The 18,777-nt window shown below is 38.5% G+C and overlaps 1 protein-coding gene across 4 annotated transcripts in view; it reads left to right on the forward strand.

Annotated features, from left to right (window-relative positions):
- Nucleotides 1–591: 591 nt before the first annotated feature.
- The window catches only part of LOC137296197 (synapsin-like), a 119,413-nt gene continuing 101,227 nt past the window's right edge, over nucleotides 592–18,777 (forward strand). For all 4 annotated transcript variants that reach the window (XM_067827928.1, XM_067827927.1, XM_067827931.1 and 1 more), the window contains exon 1: nucleotides 592–643. The gene's annotated coding sequence lies outside the window, so the exon portion shown is untranslated. The remainder of the gene's footprint in view (nucleotides 644–18,777) is intronic.

Consider the following 18,777-nt stretch of genomic DNA (forward strand, 5'->3'; position numbering starts at 1 on the left):
ACTGAATATTTGTTTGAGCTTTTTTTATTGAAATATATCTTTTGCGTTTCCCCTAAGTTCAAATTCAAATTACTTTATGAATCCTTTTTGGGATAAAACATTTTGAACGAATGTAACCAAACATGAATGTTTCAGCATGTCGATTTCTAACACCTGATGGTACGCCAATGTGTGCAGCCACACACTCGTCTCTTAGGATGAGTTTTTAAAAGCAGGCATCTACGAACAGGAATCTATTAATGCGATCACTGGGTTCGTCGACGGCGCTAGATACTAATGGAAACACCGAACAAGCACATAATGTTCAAACGGACGCTTTACTTCGCATATTCCCCAATGACAGACCTTTCTACAACACCGTCGACGGCAATTCTCCATTCTATATCCCTAACGCAGTTGCATGCAACAACGATCTTGATCTACGAAAGGCTTTGGTCTAATTGTTTCGGAATCGATCTGCCACCCCCCTGGTGACAATGGATCTGTCCATGGATGGCAACATTTCTGCATGGGCAATGGGCAGGGAGAAGGCTCCAATCCAAGACAGGGCTGGATCTGAGAGAAGCTTGCGTCAGGAAAAATCAATCCCTATCGTTTGAGCTCTGCCAAGGCAGCTGTCATCGGGGGATCGGACCGATCTGAGGTAAGCTTCCATTTTCCTAACGTTTCACTCACCAAACGACGTGTTTCGCTTAAATTTCCCAAGTATCTTGATAGAAAGACTATGAAGGACAGTCCCTCCAGCTGTTGTTCTTATTTTGTAAAGGATTATTATGAAAATGACCTCCAAGCGGAGGGATATCCCGTATTTTCCGTCGGCAGTCTACAGCGTTATGTAGTGCCCCTCGTGCAACTTGCCCGACAGGAGTGTCGTCAGCGCCCAGGAAGACTCAAACGTTCTCAGCGGCGCAATATGTGGAACGCTTTCCCAGACCGTTTTCATCAATCGGCTTGGGGTTGTATTGAATTTTAAGGGTACGAGAGGGGGAACTGGTCACCATAGCAACAGATAAGTTATTGATTGGGGACTGCACTGGTGAATTCCTGCCATGGTCCGGTATCCTCAACCACTGACATTCCCTCAGTTTTGAGCAATCCTGCTTACTTTCACCTCCATCAAGATCAATAACCACTAGATTCCAGAGGATAACCTGTTAGGTCATTTGGATGCCTGTCAGTTAGCTGATGAAAGTGTCTTATCTGTTGGGATAGCCTATTCACACTAATTCTGGACTCAGTACGTTTGGATCTGTTGTTACTCTACGGGTTACTCACACGTGGTTGGCCACCCCATTATGTGCCAGGATAGGGCAAAGTAAGGTTATACCTCATTAGGTCAGAATGTTATACATAGATCTGAGCATTATTAGCAGATGTGTACCTGATCAGACCCAATTCCAAATGTTGTATACCATGAGATGAGAACAATTTTACAATATTGTACACCATGAGATGAGAACCATTATACACTATGAGATGAGAACCATTTCACAATATACACCATGAGATGAGAACCATTATACACCCTGGGACGAGAACCATTATGCACCATGAGATTGGAACCATCTTACAATATTAAACACCATGAGATGAGAACTATCATACAATATTATACACCATGAGATGAGAACCATTATGCACCATGAGATGAGAACCATTATACAATATTATACATCATGAGATGAGAACCATTCACAATATTATACACCATGAGATGAGAACCATTATACACCATGAGATGAGAACCATTATACAATATTATACACCATGAGATGAGAACTATTATACACCAGAAGATGAGAACCATTTTACAATGTTACACACCATGAGATCGAATCTGTTATAAGATATAACATACCTTGGTAACATGTTATCATATATTACTTTGAATCAGAACAAACCTCCAGTGGCAAATACTGTGGTGTCAGAACCTCAAATAGTGGTTCTTGTCATGAGATCTGAAAGGTCATACAATGCTGTAGGGTGGTTGGGTACCCTAATGGTTAGAGCATTTGTTCGTTGAACCGACGATCCAGGTTTGTTTCCCCATATAGGTGCAATGTGTGAAGCTCACTTCTGGTGCCCCCCCCCCTGCCATGATATTACTAGAATATCACTAAAAGTGGCATAAACTAAACATGCTCAATTAGTGTGAGGTTTTAGATAAAAAGTTTAGAACTATTATAATTTTGTTACATACCACTGATTTTCCAACACAGAATAACAGCATTATTAAGATTTATAAACAATACATACTGTGATGAAAAGTTAGAGGTATATAACATGATTATATACCTCTGAATGACTTTGATTAACCAATCACAACAGAATTTTTTACTGAAGTCATGGTAGAATTCTCTGTGTTACATGTTACAAACAATCTTTTGGCAGTTGTTAAAGATAAATGTTGAAAGAACATTTAGTGCTTGATTTGAACCTTTTTTCCATCATCATCTGGAAATTACTGAAAGAAAAGTCACCCAGAACTCAAATATTTTCTTGAATGAAAACCCATGATGTTGAGAAACAACAAGCATATAAAATGTCCACAACTGACATTCCAGTACTGTGTCATCTGATTCTCTAAATATTTCACTGTGATTTCTAGGTGATGAGTCTGGTCTAGTTATAGTTGTAAGGTTGACCATATTGACATAGGTGATTCTTAGGTTTGTACCTGTTGCACTGTACATTGTCCCCCTTGACCCAGTTATAACCATGGCTTCCCTCCATGGACATACAATAACAATGACAGTAATGAATAGTAACAATAAGATAAATAATCTGAATCAGTGCTATTCTCACCTATCACAACACACTTGTGAAGATCCAGGTTAGAATTGATCTTCAGCAACCCATGCTTGTAATAAGAAGTGATGGCCAGGCTTGCTGACTTGTTTGATGCATTGTACCCAACTTGCTTCAAGTGATGCTGACTTGTTTGATGCATCATACCCAACTTGCTTCAAGTGATGCTCATGATATCAATCACTGGATTGTCAGGCCCAGACTGGATTATTTGTAGACCATGGCCATGTAATTTGAACACTGCTGAGTACACACAAACAAAACCCAAACCATGTGACAGCTAAAGCAAACATTGGGCTAACTGCATGTGAAGTGTAAGACCAACTAAACTTGCACAAGACAGCATATTCTGAAAACATGACATGGCATTAAAGAAGAAAAAAGGTCTCTCTTACTTGGAGGAACCATTTCATCCACTTGTGATTATGGACAATAGGTGATCAAATTATGAAAGTATCTGTCATGATTAATCATGCCAAGCCTTATGCGCACAGCTACCCAGCTCACACAGCTGGATCTTCAAGGTAGTTAAATCAATATAAGAATAGTTTGATGGCCATATTGACTGAGCTGAAACCTCAAAGTGTTAAATTCAATTTTGCCATAGTTTGGTGGCCATACTGACTGAACTGAACCTCAAAGTGTTAAATTCAATGTAGCCATAGTTTGATGGCCATATTGACTGAGCTGAAACCTCAAAGTGTTAAATTCAATGTAGCCATAGTTTGATGGCCATATTGACTGAGCTGAAACTTCAAAGTGTTAATTTCAGTATAGAAATAGTGTAATTTTCAAAAATATCTGTTTCAAAAAGACTGAAATGTCTATAGTAAGAAAACTTTAAGAGAAACATGTCTAGCACTGGTGGGAAAGGGTATATTCACCATTTTTTGAACACAGTATCATCAGTATGGAACACTAATTACAAGCATTCGGCACACAGGAGATTTTGCCATTGTTGAACGTCTGTATTTGGTCCTGAGTGAGAGACCCAGATGTAAACAACATGCATATGCAGATGTGGGCTGTTGGGATGGCACGGCAGCTATAGGACCTTTGATTCTTGTGAAATAAGCCTGTGGGAACCTGCAGCGCGTGGGTAAGTCTCTGTGGGTATTCCCTGGAAGACATTGCATTAATCATTGTCAGGAACCCTAAGAGGGGCATAAAGACATATCTATCACCCTCAGGATATATAACTTTGATGCAGTTGCATCACAGTAAGTGAGTAATGTTTTGTGCTGCTTTTATCAATGTTCCTTAACCATTCAGCTTCCCCACTACCTGGCAGTTGCATGATATTGTTTTCCAGAGACCATCATGAAATGAGTTTAGTTTTATACTGCACACCACAATTTTACAGCAGTGTGGCAACAGTCAGTAAATAATCAAGTCTGAACCAGAAAATCAAGTGATCAACAGCTTGAGCATCAATCTATGCAATTTGGATACAATGACAGAGTCAACCAAGTCAGCAAGTCTAACCAGCCGATCCCTTTAGTTGCCTCTTATGACAAACGTGTGTTACTGAGGATAAATTCCAACATGGACCATTACGAGCCATATCATGCTGAAAGACCTTGTTGTTAGTGTTGACATACAATAAATGTTGGGAGAAAGTGTAGGGTAGTAGATAAAATATAGTATTCCCAGAAATTATTGAGAATCATGTTGCGTCATGTAACTCATTACGTTTATTAACTTCTGGCGTTTTACTTACATAAACATGTTAAAACATCATCCTTTTACAGTCTCAGTCTTGTTTTAGTACTTTGTTAGACCTCCTCGCTCAGCAATGCATGCCTGAATACTCCTAGGCACACTACCCATCAAAGTTTGTAGGTAATCGTGTGACAGGGTATCCCAATATTGGACCACCTCGGCCTTCATATCTTCAATATTTCTCAGTCCCTTTTGGTTTATTCTGTCCTTCATGACTCCCCACACATTCTCAATTGGGTTTAGGTCTGGGCTGTAACTGGGCCAGTCTAAAACTTGAACATTTTCGCCCGACAACCACTGTTTTGTGTAGCGCGCAGTGTGTTTTGGGTCATTATCATGCTGGAAAATCCAATCATCTTCATACAATGTTTGTGCTGTCGGAAGAAGGTGACCATTTAGAATGTCAACGTATCTTTCTTTTGTCAAGTTTCCCGTGAAAACACACAATGGCGTCACTCCGCGAGCCGATATGCCACCCCACATGTGAAACTTCGGGCTATGTTTTGGTCACTGGTAGATAGGTTTGACAGTATCTTTGGTCCAAATTTTCACACAATTAGGGAAAAGCCAAACAGAACTTTCATCCGAAAAGAAAACATTATCCTAATCTTGATTTTCATGAGCCCGACACCAGTTTAAACGTTTTTCCTTTTGTGCATCTTTCATCAACGGCGAGGGAATTCCACGTTTTTTCACCCAAGTAAGTCTCTGTAATTCCTGCCTAACTGTTTCATTGCATACCTTAGGACTTCCTCTGCTAATCATTTCATTTCTGATGTTCTCAACACTTTTCAATTTGCCCCTACTCACAATCTGCCCAAGTCTTGGGCGATCCACAACACTGAATTTCCTAGGCCGACCTGCCCCTGCTTTGTGCTCTACCCCGGTTCCTGTTTGAATATTCTTCAAAGTTCTGTATACTGTAGACAGAGGAATACCATGTCTACAAGCTAACACTTTAGCATCAGCCTCACCCCTTTCAAAATCATCTAGAATGAGCTTTCTTTTCTCTCTTGCTGTAAATTCTGCCATGTCAACACAGGAAGCCGTCTGCTCAGACAAGGGAGATAACTCTTGACGTACTGAGCTACCTTCTAAGCCTTCAAGAGTTGTCTCCCTTATTTAGTATGCTTAGTGCATAGTGAAAGCCCTTTTTCCAATCTTAGCATCATTAGAAAAAAACAAAGATTTTCTCAATAATTTCTGGGAACACTGTACAAGTTGACAAACTAGCCTCACTTGCATTGGATGGATGTAGCCAGACTATCAGAGGTACAGGAGTTTTAGAAAAAGACGTGTTGATGACAACCTTTACTTATAAAGGTTAATGATGTGAGTTTGTAGTATGTAGTAACTCTTGACTGCAGATGCCATAGTTTCTGTAAAGTTTGTATTGTAATGGAATCTATAAATTATCATCTATACAATGTCTGTATTCAGGCATCTTAACAGTGTATGAAATAGCATCTGCCTGGCGGCCCGTTGCTTACTAGCTTACAACTATATTTCATAGCTGGCCCTGTGGGCCAATCCATTTTCCATGGGTATATATTCTACAATGTCACTGACTACGGGTGATATTTTGAAAAGAGTTTACAGTTGTGGTAGCTAGATGATGTCTGTAAGTATAGTTCATGATCAATCAACTTCCCCAGATCAGTCTATCCTTTTATCTAACACTAAACATGATGCTGCTTAAAAGAATGATTTCAGTGACCAAGTCGTTTTGGTTAAATTTACTGTTGCGCAATTTAGTTTTCACAAGGAGAGTTACAAATCCCCTGTGCTCATTGCATGAAGAACATGACAGATACTGATCATTCTGACTTTGCCTGTTTGTCTCATTCAGATAACAGTGACACTGAATGAATCAACAGGGACCACCAAGTTATGCTTTGTAAACTTTGTTGTTGCATATGTTTAAGTTTACCTCACTGTGAGGAATTCTTTGATAACAGTATTTTAACACCTTACCTCAGTTTCCAGTTTCTTGTAGAAGGCTGGATACATGTTTACAGTGCCAGCAACACTTTTCAGTTATCAGCTTCCTGTCTGTTTTAGGAGTTAGTTTCATACACTGATTTTAAACACTCTTGCATTTACAGCTGCTGACCATATAATAAAATTTAATACTACAGAGGATATATGATATGAGGAAGGAGTTGAGTTCCATATCTAATTACTCACTCTCTCACTCACTCACTCACTCACTCAAAGGATAAGGTATTATCTTTGTATGATACGTATCATGAAATTGTCTTTGAAAGCTTGACATGCTGGGTCATTTCAAAGAGTGATTTTTAGCAAGTGTTTAATGTTAAACACCTTCCAAACACCTTTGATATGTTTCTGTAATTCTTAGACACAAGTCCGCAAAGATAATAAGCAACATCCCATATGTGCATGGCCCTTCCTACATTTCATCAACAACATCCCTGTCTCAGAGAAGCTAATATTGTCTGTCATTATACCCACTATCTTGTGTTGTTCTATGCATCAGGACAAAGGTTATGCACCAAACAACTGAAATAAATGAATTGTATGAGAAAGTTAACAACAGGCACCTATAAACTGGGAAAGTTGAAGCAGGTAATGCATTCACAACTGTAGTCAATGTCTGAGAGAGTGACACAATGCATTTTCAAAATTCAGTGCCAGGCTTATAACATTGAATGATGTACACTGCCAGGACTTGTACCACTTGTCTGTTAATATGAAGTGGCAAATCATAGGTATGTATATACCAGTGTATGACTCATGCCATTGGACAAGAATTTATCATCAGCCAATCCTGAAGGGCTGCTGGATTCAAGGATGTTGACTATCAGATGTATACAATTGGTACCTGGACATTGCCAAAAGTGTTCAATGTAGTGTAGAGCAAGGCAGACCTGGAACTTGCAGTCATGGAGGACAATCCATTGCTCAAACAAAAATCAGTACCTCATGCATGTGACAGACGGTTCAGATATTGCAATACAGCATATGATGAACCGAACATTTATCCCCTAAAGCATTTGGCGCTGATTTTGTCAAGGGTTTGGACCTTTAACAGAGGTAATCTGAATTGGGAGAGGTATTTGACATACTTGATGCATCAGTAATTGCCAATTTTGACAGCCAGTAACTACATCCTGATCCGATCTTTATCGATAACACTGCTAGCCCACACAGAAGTCCAGCTGTAGTTGACCATCTATGCTGAAATGTCATCAGCAGTTTGAACTGGCTGACTAGCAGTCGTGTCCTCAATCGAAATCAAGCACCTGAGGGTGCAGTTTGGACAATGAGAGAAAACCAGGAATAATCTTGTTCAAACCATTCAGGAACTGGGCCAGGCACTTCATGAATCGTGAGAACCAGGAACAATCCTGTCCAAACCTTTCAGGAACTGGGCCAGGCACTTCATGATGAACAGTCCTGTTGAAACCAGACTTACGAAGTGTGAGAGCCATGAACAGTCCTGTTGAAACCAGACTTAGGAAGTGTGAGAGCCATGAACACTCCTGTTGAAACCAGACTTACGAAGTGTGAGAGCCATGAACACTCCTGTTGAAACCATGCTTATGAAGTGTGAGAGCCATGAACACTCCTGTTGAAACCACGCTTATGAAGTGTGAGAGCCATGAACAGTCCTGTTGAAACCAAACTTACGAAGTGTGAGAGCCATGAACACTCCTGTTGAAACCAGACACACAAAGTGTGAGAGCCATGAACAGTCCTGTTGAAACCAGACTTACGAAGTGTGAGAGCCATGAACACTCCTGTTGAAACCACGCTTATGACGTGTGAGAGCCATGAACAGTCCTGTTGAAACCAGACTTACGAAGTGTGAGAGTCATGAACACTCCTGTTGAAACCAGACTTATGAAGTGTAAGAGCCATGAACACTCCTGTTGAAACCAGACTTATGAAGTGTAAGAGCCATGAAAACTCCTGTTGAAACCATGCTTATGAAGTGTGAGAGCCATGAACACTCCTGTTGAAACCAGACTTATGAAGTGTAAGAGCCATGAACACTCCTGTTGAAACCAGACTTATGAAGTGTGAGAGCCATGAACACTCCTGTTGAAACCATTCAGGAATTGGGCAAGTGGCTTCATGTAGAGGGGATCAACATCCCACAAGACATGATTTCCATGAGCAAGAGAGTTGGAAACATCAGAGAGTTGTTAATACAATGACTATAGACAATTGATGTTGATAACTTTTTTGTATCATCATGTAGCATTGTCATTCTGAAATGACAAAATGAACTCAAGATTTCTGTGCCCATAGTTATGGCCCCTTACTGTGTATGCAAAAGTTGTATTTCGCTCAAGAAAATACTGATCTATGGTCTCAAGGTGTCATTTGTGATGACACTACAACACCCTTATCTTGACATCTTTCAGTTCACATTTTGTTAATCAATGAAGCCGATAGTTGAATTTCAGTATACTAAAATCCAGTGGATGCTGTTTAACATTTGCCCAGTTATATATTTATGAACCTCACTTTATGCAGTGATGCCTCTGATTGCCTCTGAATTCAAAACGGAGACTGATACAGTGTATCAATATGAATGTAGGAGTATGCCTTTGTGTGTACAGTATATTGTGATACACTTTCAGTCTCCAGTACACACCCATTGTCAGCGTATATGGCAGTGGTTTAAGAGCACTGAAGGTTTAACTAAACAGAAATGTTAAAGCAATTCCAACAAAAAAACCACCTATTCATCTCTTTCCTTGAACTATATCGTTTGATAACAAACAAAACATTATCTTAAATGTTAATTGCTTCCCAGCAGACAGAAAAAAAACAGACTTGTCGCTGTATTTTTACGTAAACGAATCTCATGAAACACAGATGGTAAGCATTGCAAAAATCAAATTGGATTTGTTTAAAATTTTAAAACAGAGAAACTACTGATTTTCAGTGTGAATGATATCATTTGAACATTGCTGAATATTAGAATTTTCACCCCAGTGGATACCCCAGTGAGACACACAAGACTTAACTCCCAGCAGCCAATATTTTTGTTTCTGCCTCTATAGTTCTGCTAGCGTTTCAATAAGTATCTTTCAACACCTTTGGTATAACATGTCCAGTAGACTGAACTATAACAAACCACAAGAACACTAGACCAGATATAAATGGGTGAATGAGTTTAGTTTTATGCCACTGTTAGTAATATTATGTTGTTGGGGACACTGTAAATGATGATATCAATGTAGATATTATAGATCTGTGTCTGGTGCCGGTTGTTATAGACTGACTGACCAAGAAATGGTACCAAGTCGAAATCACTGATATTACGAAACAACAAACCACCATGCGAAAAAGGAAATTTAAAGTGCATTTTAATAGCTGGTTTGCCCATCATTAAAATCATTTTCCTTTTTCACAGTGTTGGTTTGTCGTTTTATAATATCAGTGATTTTGACTTGGCAGCATTCTTTTTGCTCGTTATTTTAAACATAAATATAGATCCAAGTTACAATTTCTTCGAAAGACATGGTGTCTGAGGAGGTTAGATTGTGTAACCCCAAATATGGCGTGTTAACATACACTTCCAGGTGCAGAAAACATCCACTAAAACCATCTGATAGCCAATAGCTGTGGGGTAATGTTGTACAGGAAATGATATGTATAGATAACATTGAAATTGTTGCATTTGTGAAAGGTGCTGTTATTAGAACTGAAACATAGTCACTTTTGGCAAGTAGTCCGATTTTATATGTCATTGAAATTGAAAAAAGAAAGATTATTTCCATTATCAGACAAAAGATATCTCTACTACAGGATATTGTTTGGTACAGACTGTATCATAAGCATGTGCTTATATACTGGACAAAATAAGTTAGGGATATTTGAAAACAAAAGATTATTTCCATTATCAGACAAAAGATATCTCTACTACAGGATATTGTTTGGTACAGACTGTATCATAAGCATGTGCTTTTATACTGGACAAAATAAGTTAGGGATATTTGTAGTTTTATGTCTGATATTTTATCAGCATGTCATTCAAAATTATCAAATATCCCTAACTATTTTTGTCCAGTATATATCAGAATCAAATAGGAATGATGCAAGGTGTTTGTGATAAAGGAGAGCATGTCCTGCTGCTCTAGTGGCCCCTATTGCAAAGACATGCCTTTAATCCAACTATGTTTGTTAGTTGTTTAATGCCACACTCCAATACTCCAATACTCCAGCTCTATGGTAGCAGTCTGTAAATAGTCCAGTCTAGACTGACAATCTGGTGATCAGTAGTATGAGAATCAATCACAGTTGGCATACAATGACATATATTTACGAAATCAGCAAACCTGACCACCTGATTCTGTTCGTCACTTCTTACGACAAGCATGACTTGCAGAAGACCAATTCTAACCCTGGTTTTCACACATTTGTCCAACAGTGCCGAACTGCATTGGACATTACCTTGCTCATGGTTGGAAATGTCGTCTGAACATTTGGACCTCACCTAACCTGCTGTTTTGCTATTCTAGACTCTCATTACTTCAGAATATCCACAAGCCATTCCTGTATTGACTGTTTGGAGTGGAGATTATCACCACCAGGTGGGAAGTATTTCACTGCAGCAATGTTCCCAGGTGCAATCAATAGGAAGGAGCTAATCTGTGCAGCATAATGCCATACTTAATCCATTTGTACTGAAACAGCCAGTTAATAACATCATTATGGCACTGTGGCTATATTTAGAACTGTACAGATTGATCATTAGGGAATTCATTCATTCCATACTGACCTGGTGTGTCTTCTCCCTTCAAAGTGGTTTTGTAGCAATGCTGATCGCTAGGTCAAAATAGCTATAGGCAGACAAATATTATGTGAGGTTAACTTCATGAAAACAATCAGAGGGTATTTCTTTTCTTCGTATTATTTTATAACAGAAGGCTCATGCTGCTAAAAACAATTGACATGGTTGAACACGTAATTGTAAACGGTTGACCTTAATTTAGGGTGCTGAGTCTAGCCCTGGTTCGCCGGTGTATTGGGGATGGTATGGTAGATAAGTGGTTCACATGTCATGCTGAAGACCTTGGTTTGATTCCCCTCATGGGTACAATGTTTTGAAGCCCATTTCTGGTGTCCCCTGGTGATGTCGCTGGATATTGCTGAACGCAGCTTAAAACCATACTTACTCACTCACTTGTTCTTGTACTCATTGTTTGTGGCAAAAATTGAGTACATAATAATGCATATATAAACAAGGCCATGATTTACTATATCATGAGAATGTGTTTGTAAACCACTATCAGACTGTGATGCTATCAGGTATTTGTGTAAGTTATCCTGCCACCTTTTGACCTGGTCACAAACAAATGGAAAGGCAAATCAAATACTTTTGGTCGTTTCCCAGAGTTTAGGCTTATGCAGTTTTTTTACGCTCTCCCACAGGTACCACATATCTGAAGAAATACTTGTGTTGATGGTCATGGTCATGTGTTGTCATGGTAGCTGATAGATTGATAGTGATAATTAACAACTGATACATTCAAAGTGGGTTTTCAGTGACCATGGTTTGAGATTCCTTGTATTGTATTGTGTAAGTTATGGTTAAATCTAAAAGGTATTATTAAAGTAAATCCCCAGCAACCAAAGGGCATAATTTACCATTTTAGATACAGTAGTGAATGAACTTCCACTAGATGTAACTAGAAACAGATTGTCAAAAATGCCATTTCAACCTATAAAGTTGTAAAAAACGTAATGAAAAAAAAGCCTGTGAAATTGGAGTTCAAATGATCCACTAACTTTCCCCCTGCACAAGGGGAAAAAGTGGTGTCAACAGCTGTCCTGCACTGTGCGCATCATGCATGCGCAGTGAATATGTTCGCAGGGCTTGAAACACTATGCATGCCCGGAGTATGAGGTCGTGAGCAGTCTCATTTTGGTTGTGTACACAAACAAGTTAATAATCTACTCGTTACATAAAAAAACTTCTTGATTGTGGTGAGCAGCCTCTGTCACAGAGAAAAGTCAATGTCTGGTTTATTGTATACCTATATGTCTGCCTGCCTGTCTGCTAAAAACAATATGCAATACACAGCTTCAATCATTGACCACATGCAATTTGAATTTAACACCTATCAGACTATATGCCATAAACAAGATAAATTGATTTATGACCCGTGCACCCGAGTCCTGTCTCTGCCACTTTATGTAATTAGGCAGGTGTGATACTTGTACACTTGACATGTTTTTATGTCTATGGGTTGCCAGCAAACTACATCCATTTGTTTCTGATGAGTGGATCTGGTGTAAACTCTTGTCCTGCTTTGTACTTGGATGAATGACAGTTTCCGGCCACTTGGTAGTTCACCATCTCTACTGAGTTGATTTTTGATCGAACGCAAAATCAGAGAACATATATTTACAAAACCCAACGTCTCTATATACATTCTTTATGGATAACAACTTCTAGTATATGATTTTGTTTGACAACGGTATATGAATCCACACTGAAGCGACTCATCATGTACAATGAAAGAAGATCCATAAAGAATCTTCCTTTCTTGTGACATGCCATACTTCTAAAATGCCCATCAAATGGATCATCTTTCTGTATGTACTATGAGCCCTCAGCGTATCAGCAAATGAACCAGCCAGCCAGAAGCTGTCATTACAATTCAGTGCACACCTACCCGCTGTGACTGGGTTCGGTCTCCCTCAGGCTTCGTTTCGAGGGAAGTAAGACCAAGTACAAAATATTGCACTTTTGAATCGTGATTGTACATGTATAATTTTGTTTATTTGTTTTTTTATAAGCAGCAATGTATATTACATGTCATGAATAAAAGATAATTGTGTTTTTTTTATATTTGATTTTTTAGTTGCATGTGACCTTTAATGGACACAACACAACAGGAAACTGGGGATTTAGAAATTAACGTACTATAAGTGTCAGTGACAATGAATGAGACCAAATGACTTAGGTTTAACTAACATTTACAAATAGGTAAAAATTCCTTGTAATGTTTGAAGGAAAATAAGTCCATATTCCTTTATTGGTCATATTTACAGTGCTTTAGCTAGGCTTCGTAATAGCAGGATTCCTTCTAGTCATACTTACCTTATCGCTTTATGTATAAGTGGATGTGCCAACTATGGCTCAACTTTGTAAATCATAACATGTTTTTTTTATATATCAGGCATGTAATCTATTTCAAAATGCGACACTTTTCATTGAAAGCGATCGGAAATTATAATATAAATATCAAAGCTTCCGGAATTCAAAGCAAATCTTCCTAAGTGATATGATGTAATAAGAATGAGCTTGTTTTTGTTGTCAAAGCTTGACTTGACATACAGAAATCATTTAGGCTGTTAGAATGTCAAAGCAAAGGATTACAGATCCTCTTTTAGTTACTGGCCCACATTTTCTAAATATTGGGGCCTTCCAAGAAAATCCTGGCTGCAGCACTGCTGTTATTGTCAACTGTGTGCTTGTTTCATTTGTATGACTTGTTGACATTGCGCAATCATCCTTGTATTTTCTGTGAGTATTTAAACTTAGCCTCAGTACTTTTCGTTACGGTCCACTATTAAGTCTAGATAACCTTTGAGATTGACCATTCAGAACACAGAATACCAAAGCGCGAAAGTGGACAAGTGCACATACCTTTTGAACTTTTTATGTCAAAAAGGTTTGCACCCGAACGATTCCGAATGCTATTTTGCATATGTTCCCTTCCGGGTGATGCACACAGTGCACATTACAACCATTACAGCGGTGAGTAAACAGTCACAGAAAATTGTGTTTTTGGTAATATTTAAGGATGTCATCTTGCAGAAATATTAGCTAATGGTAATCATGTCAACAGAGCAACGTATGATTGGACGGACATCAAAGGTTACCTGACACAACCTTCTAGGGTTTGTTAGACTCAGTGGTGGAATGTAGCGAATAACACTGAGACTAAGTTTACTTAGACTGTCTGTGATAGATACAGTAAAAACTCTGCACAGTTGTTGAAGGCACTTTGAAAATCTCAACGTAGCTCTGTTCCTACTCATGTCTATGTGCTGCTGTCTTTTGATTCAAATCCCAGTTTCACCCCAATCACCTCAGACAGGTGTGCTTTACCCATTGGTACTTGAAGGTAACAGTATTAAAAATGTTTCCATGGAAGTGCGTCATTGAACAACAAACAAGGAACGTATTATTAGGCATTACTTTGGTATGATTAGATTCTTATACAGAAACAAATTGTGTTTTTTTAAACTATGGTAGTAAGATTGTAAAAGAAGTCACATTCGTTTTGTTTCAACTGAGAATTTTGTGGAAAAGGCACAGTAATGTCAGGAGATGATGGTTGTGAATAATGACTTGAGAATAATTAAACTTTTCTGCCAAAACTTATTCCAATCATTGTAAAGGAGTGAATACTAGTGCAAAATGATGTGAATGGATCATGAAGAGATGGCACCAGGGGTTTGTCGAAAGATGTAAACAGATCGTGCTCTTCTAGTAGCAATCAAAACTCAACGTTTGCTTCAAACAGTGTTTGCTGATTACCTGGCTCTGTTCTGCACATCAAGTTGTATTTTTATCATGCAAGAAAGAAACAAATAAGGCAATCCAGTGATAGACCTAAATTCCAGTGTCATGATAGGCCATTATCTGATGACAGTTTTGCCCATTTGAAATACTTCTACCACTGCAGATACTCTACTGCTAGTAAATTTCAAAATTTTAAAATTTAAAAAATATGTTTATTTTGTAACATGGTAGCAGTGGACATTCCATGTATCTCTCTTTCATGGAAAATAATGGAATGCTACCATGCAGAAGGTCAAGCTTTGATTCCCGAAGGGGCACCTCTTCACTTGATCAAGAACAATAGACATCTTCAGGCAACATGCTATAGCACCACATGTATGGCCAATGCACATTACATGTCTACTGGGCTCAGTGGAACAGCTTATTTCTCTCTATGTAAATAGTACTAAGGGACCATTGGACTATGGATTTATCCTCCAACACACTGAATTATCTTGCAGGGTTTATTATGCATGTATACTTTGTTCTGAGATTGTTAAAATAATACAGTTCTGCAAATATAGATTATGGTAGGAAACATACTTTGATTTATTCTCAATAGATATGTTTATTTGGAAAAAGTTAATTTCCAAGAGCAGCTTGAAGAAATTAATTATTGATAGAAAATTGGTGTTGGTATGTTGCACATGTAAAACCAACAGACAGTTAGGCAATTAGTGTAGGGAACATATAAATGTAATTGAATGGATTTCAGTGAATAGGAATACAACATTCATGTGTGAGGCAAGATAATCATGTCAGTGAATACACCTCAAAATTGGCATAGCACAGCCTTCCAACTACAACCAGTAATATGATGTATATTGTATTTCTCTTGAGCCATCTGTAATCAAACATCAAGTGAATGATGCTGTAATTATTTTTATCAATATTTCAGTATTTTCTTGTCACACAATAATACCCCAGTCAGTGATAGAAGCTTAGCTGTATAACCAGGAGATATTACAGGTTTTTTTTAATAACTAACTCAATGGAAATCCTTCAGGGATTGGGATTTATTTATGTGGTATGAAAAATTTATCTGTTAGTAATCACTGTTGGTGATATTGAGATCTGGTTATTGATTTGCTCAAAGAGGAATACTTGATGTAAATCTGCTCGGTGTGGATGAGCACTATATCATGGATCAGTAGATGGCCATCTTGTTCATGGCTTCTTTGTGTCTGAGTGCTGTGTCTGGGTTTGTTCAGGTTGTGGAGTACACGGGTTTAATGCATGAATCTGGATGACAATCCTTCACGTACAATCTTAGTACAGAGGCTGCTTCCATGGCCTAGCAGATATGGCGTCTGCCTCAAGAGGTGAAGGTCGTCTTTTCATTCCCAGGTCATGTCCTACCCAAACATGGAGATGAATCATTATGGCTTGCTGTTTTTCTGCCTTGTGTTCATCATTAAGCGAATATAAGAAGTATTGGTTTTCTTGGACTCAGAGCTAGCTGCCGTTAATAACATACGCCTGTGTGCAGGCAATATTCTATGTGATGCTTCACATACCAGTGTTCAGCTATGAATGATACTTCACATACCAGGGTTCAGTCGTATGTGATGCTTCACATACCAGTGTTCAGCCATATGTGATGCTTCACATACCAAGGTTCAGCTACATATGATACTTCCTATACCAAGGTTCAGGTACATGTGAATCTTCATATATCAGTGTTCAGCAATATGTGATACTTCACATACCAGTATTCAGCCATATGTGATACTTCACATACCAGTGTTCAGCCATATGTGATACTTCATATACCAAGGTTCAGCTACATGTGATGAGTCACATACCAGTGTTAAGACATGTGATGCTTCACATACCAGTGTTAAGACATGTGATGCTTCACATACCAGTGTTTAGACATGTGATGCTTCACATACCAAGGTTCAGCCTCATGTGATGCTTCACATACTTGTGTTCAGACATATGTGATGCTTCACATACTGGTGTTCAGACATATGTGATGCTTCACATACTGGTGTTCAGACATATGTGATGCTTCACATACTGGTGTTCAGACATATGTGATGCTTCACATACTGGTGTTCAGACATATGTGATGCTTCATACTGGTGTTCAGACATATGTGATGCTTCACATACTGGTGTTCAGACATATGTGATGCTTCACATACTGGTGTTCAGACATATGTGATGCTTCACATACTGGTGTTCAGCTGCATGTAATCGTTTTTATGTGTTGTTGCCATATGTTATTATCCGTAGCACAAACTAATCCTCATTTGCTTAAAGTGAAACTGCTAGCAGCGAGGAGCCCAGGAATGTTCTTAACTCGTTAAAAGAAAACTGACATCCAGTTATCCTCATTGTGCATTCATCAAAACACCTGAAGACTATGTATAGTACTATTGTAAATTTGGAGGCTGTATAAATAAAAACACAAATGCGCTTCTTGAAAATCTGACGGTTTTTCTATATGTAAGAGCTGGCTTCAAGACACTTTGTTCTCAGTTAAGAGTGATTAGCTAGCCATGACCACCTGGTTTTAAGGGATACTGTCAGTGGTGTGGATGTAATAGAGGCATATGCAGGCATTTAAGGACCATTCCAGGAGAAAAATATCAAGCTAATTTCAGCGTGCAGTAGGTGGAAAATAAGCTCCATTTGAAACAGTGATCTGAAGTCAAATTGGGTACCCGTACAAATAAGAACTTGTATCATTTGGATTTTGTTCATTCATTATTTAGCAAAAGCCAAAAAGTAACATTCCATAGTTACTGAAGGCAAAGGTGACTGTAGGATTTGAACTATATCCTGAACATGTGTTAATAAATCACCGTCAGATAGGGGTGACAAAGGTGTTTGCAAAAGGTGAGAACATCCTGTGCAGTGACTGGCACCATCACTTACAAATGCAAAGCTTTTCTTCAACAAAACATTTTGAAAGGATTACCGAAGCCTTGAAAGTTATGAGGTACATGTACTATTAATCCTCTTACTCTGATATCGGCATCAGATTCAGTGTAACATTGCAACTTGTGTTAAACAACCATATATGGGACAACCATTGAAAAGTTTATATAAAATCAATAGCTGTACTTTCTGTGCAATGTAAATTGGTTGTTTGTACTGCATCCAAGTTTTCAACCTCATCTTATTGCATAAATGCAACAATCAAACCCTTTTGTCTGGTAGTCTCTCATGGAAGATTTTAACATGAATATATTTAATGTACTGGACTTTTCTTGCCTGTATTTCGACTCTGTCGCCCATCTCTAGGGAACAGTAATCAAGTTTCTGAATAAAGCTCATGTATTGATTAGTCAGATACAATCTGGGTATCAGAAAAATATAGTCAGAAGGTAGTTGCAACTTGGAGAATGTGCTGACTAGGTTTGTTTAGATGTTTGTCATGAAGGGGTTGCAAAGCTGGGGAATAAGGAACAGAGTTTGTTGTGAAATGGCTTAGAAATCGCCATTAGTTTCTTGTCCAAATAAATGTGTCTGTCTACCAATTTACAGGCTAGCAGTGTTTGAGATCAATACCAGTTGCTGAGGCTAGATTTTGTACATGGCAAGACTATAAACACTTGTACAGTGATGGTATATTTGGAATAATGAGTGATTGGCACTGATTGTGGGGTCTGTTGGATACCAGCAATTCGAGTAAAATGAATGAGATCACAAGAGTCAAAAATAAATGAACAGGACATT

Source organism: Haliotis asinina, chromosome 9 (genome assembly GCF_037392515.1).
Source record: "Haliotis asinina isolate JCU_RB_2024 chromosome 9, JCU_Hal_asi_v2, whole genome shotgun sequence".
Taxonomy (NCBI): domain Eukaryota; kingdom Metazoa; phylum Mollusca; class Gastropoda; order Lepetellida; family Haliotidae; genus Haliotis; species Haliotis asinina.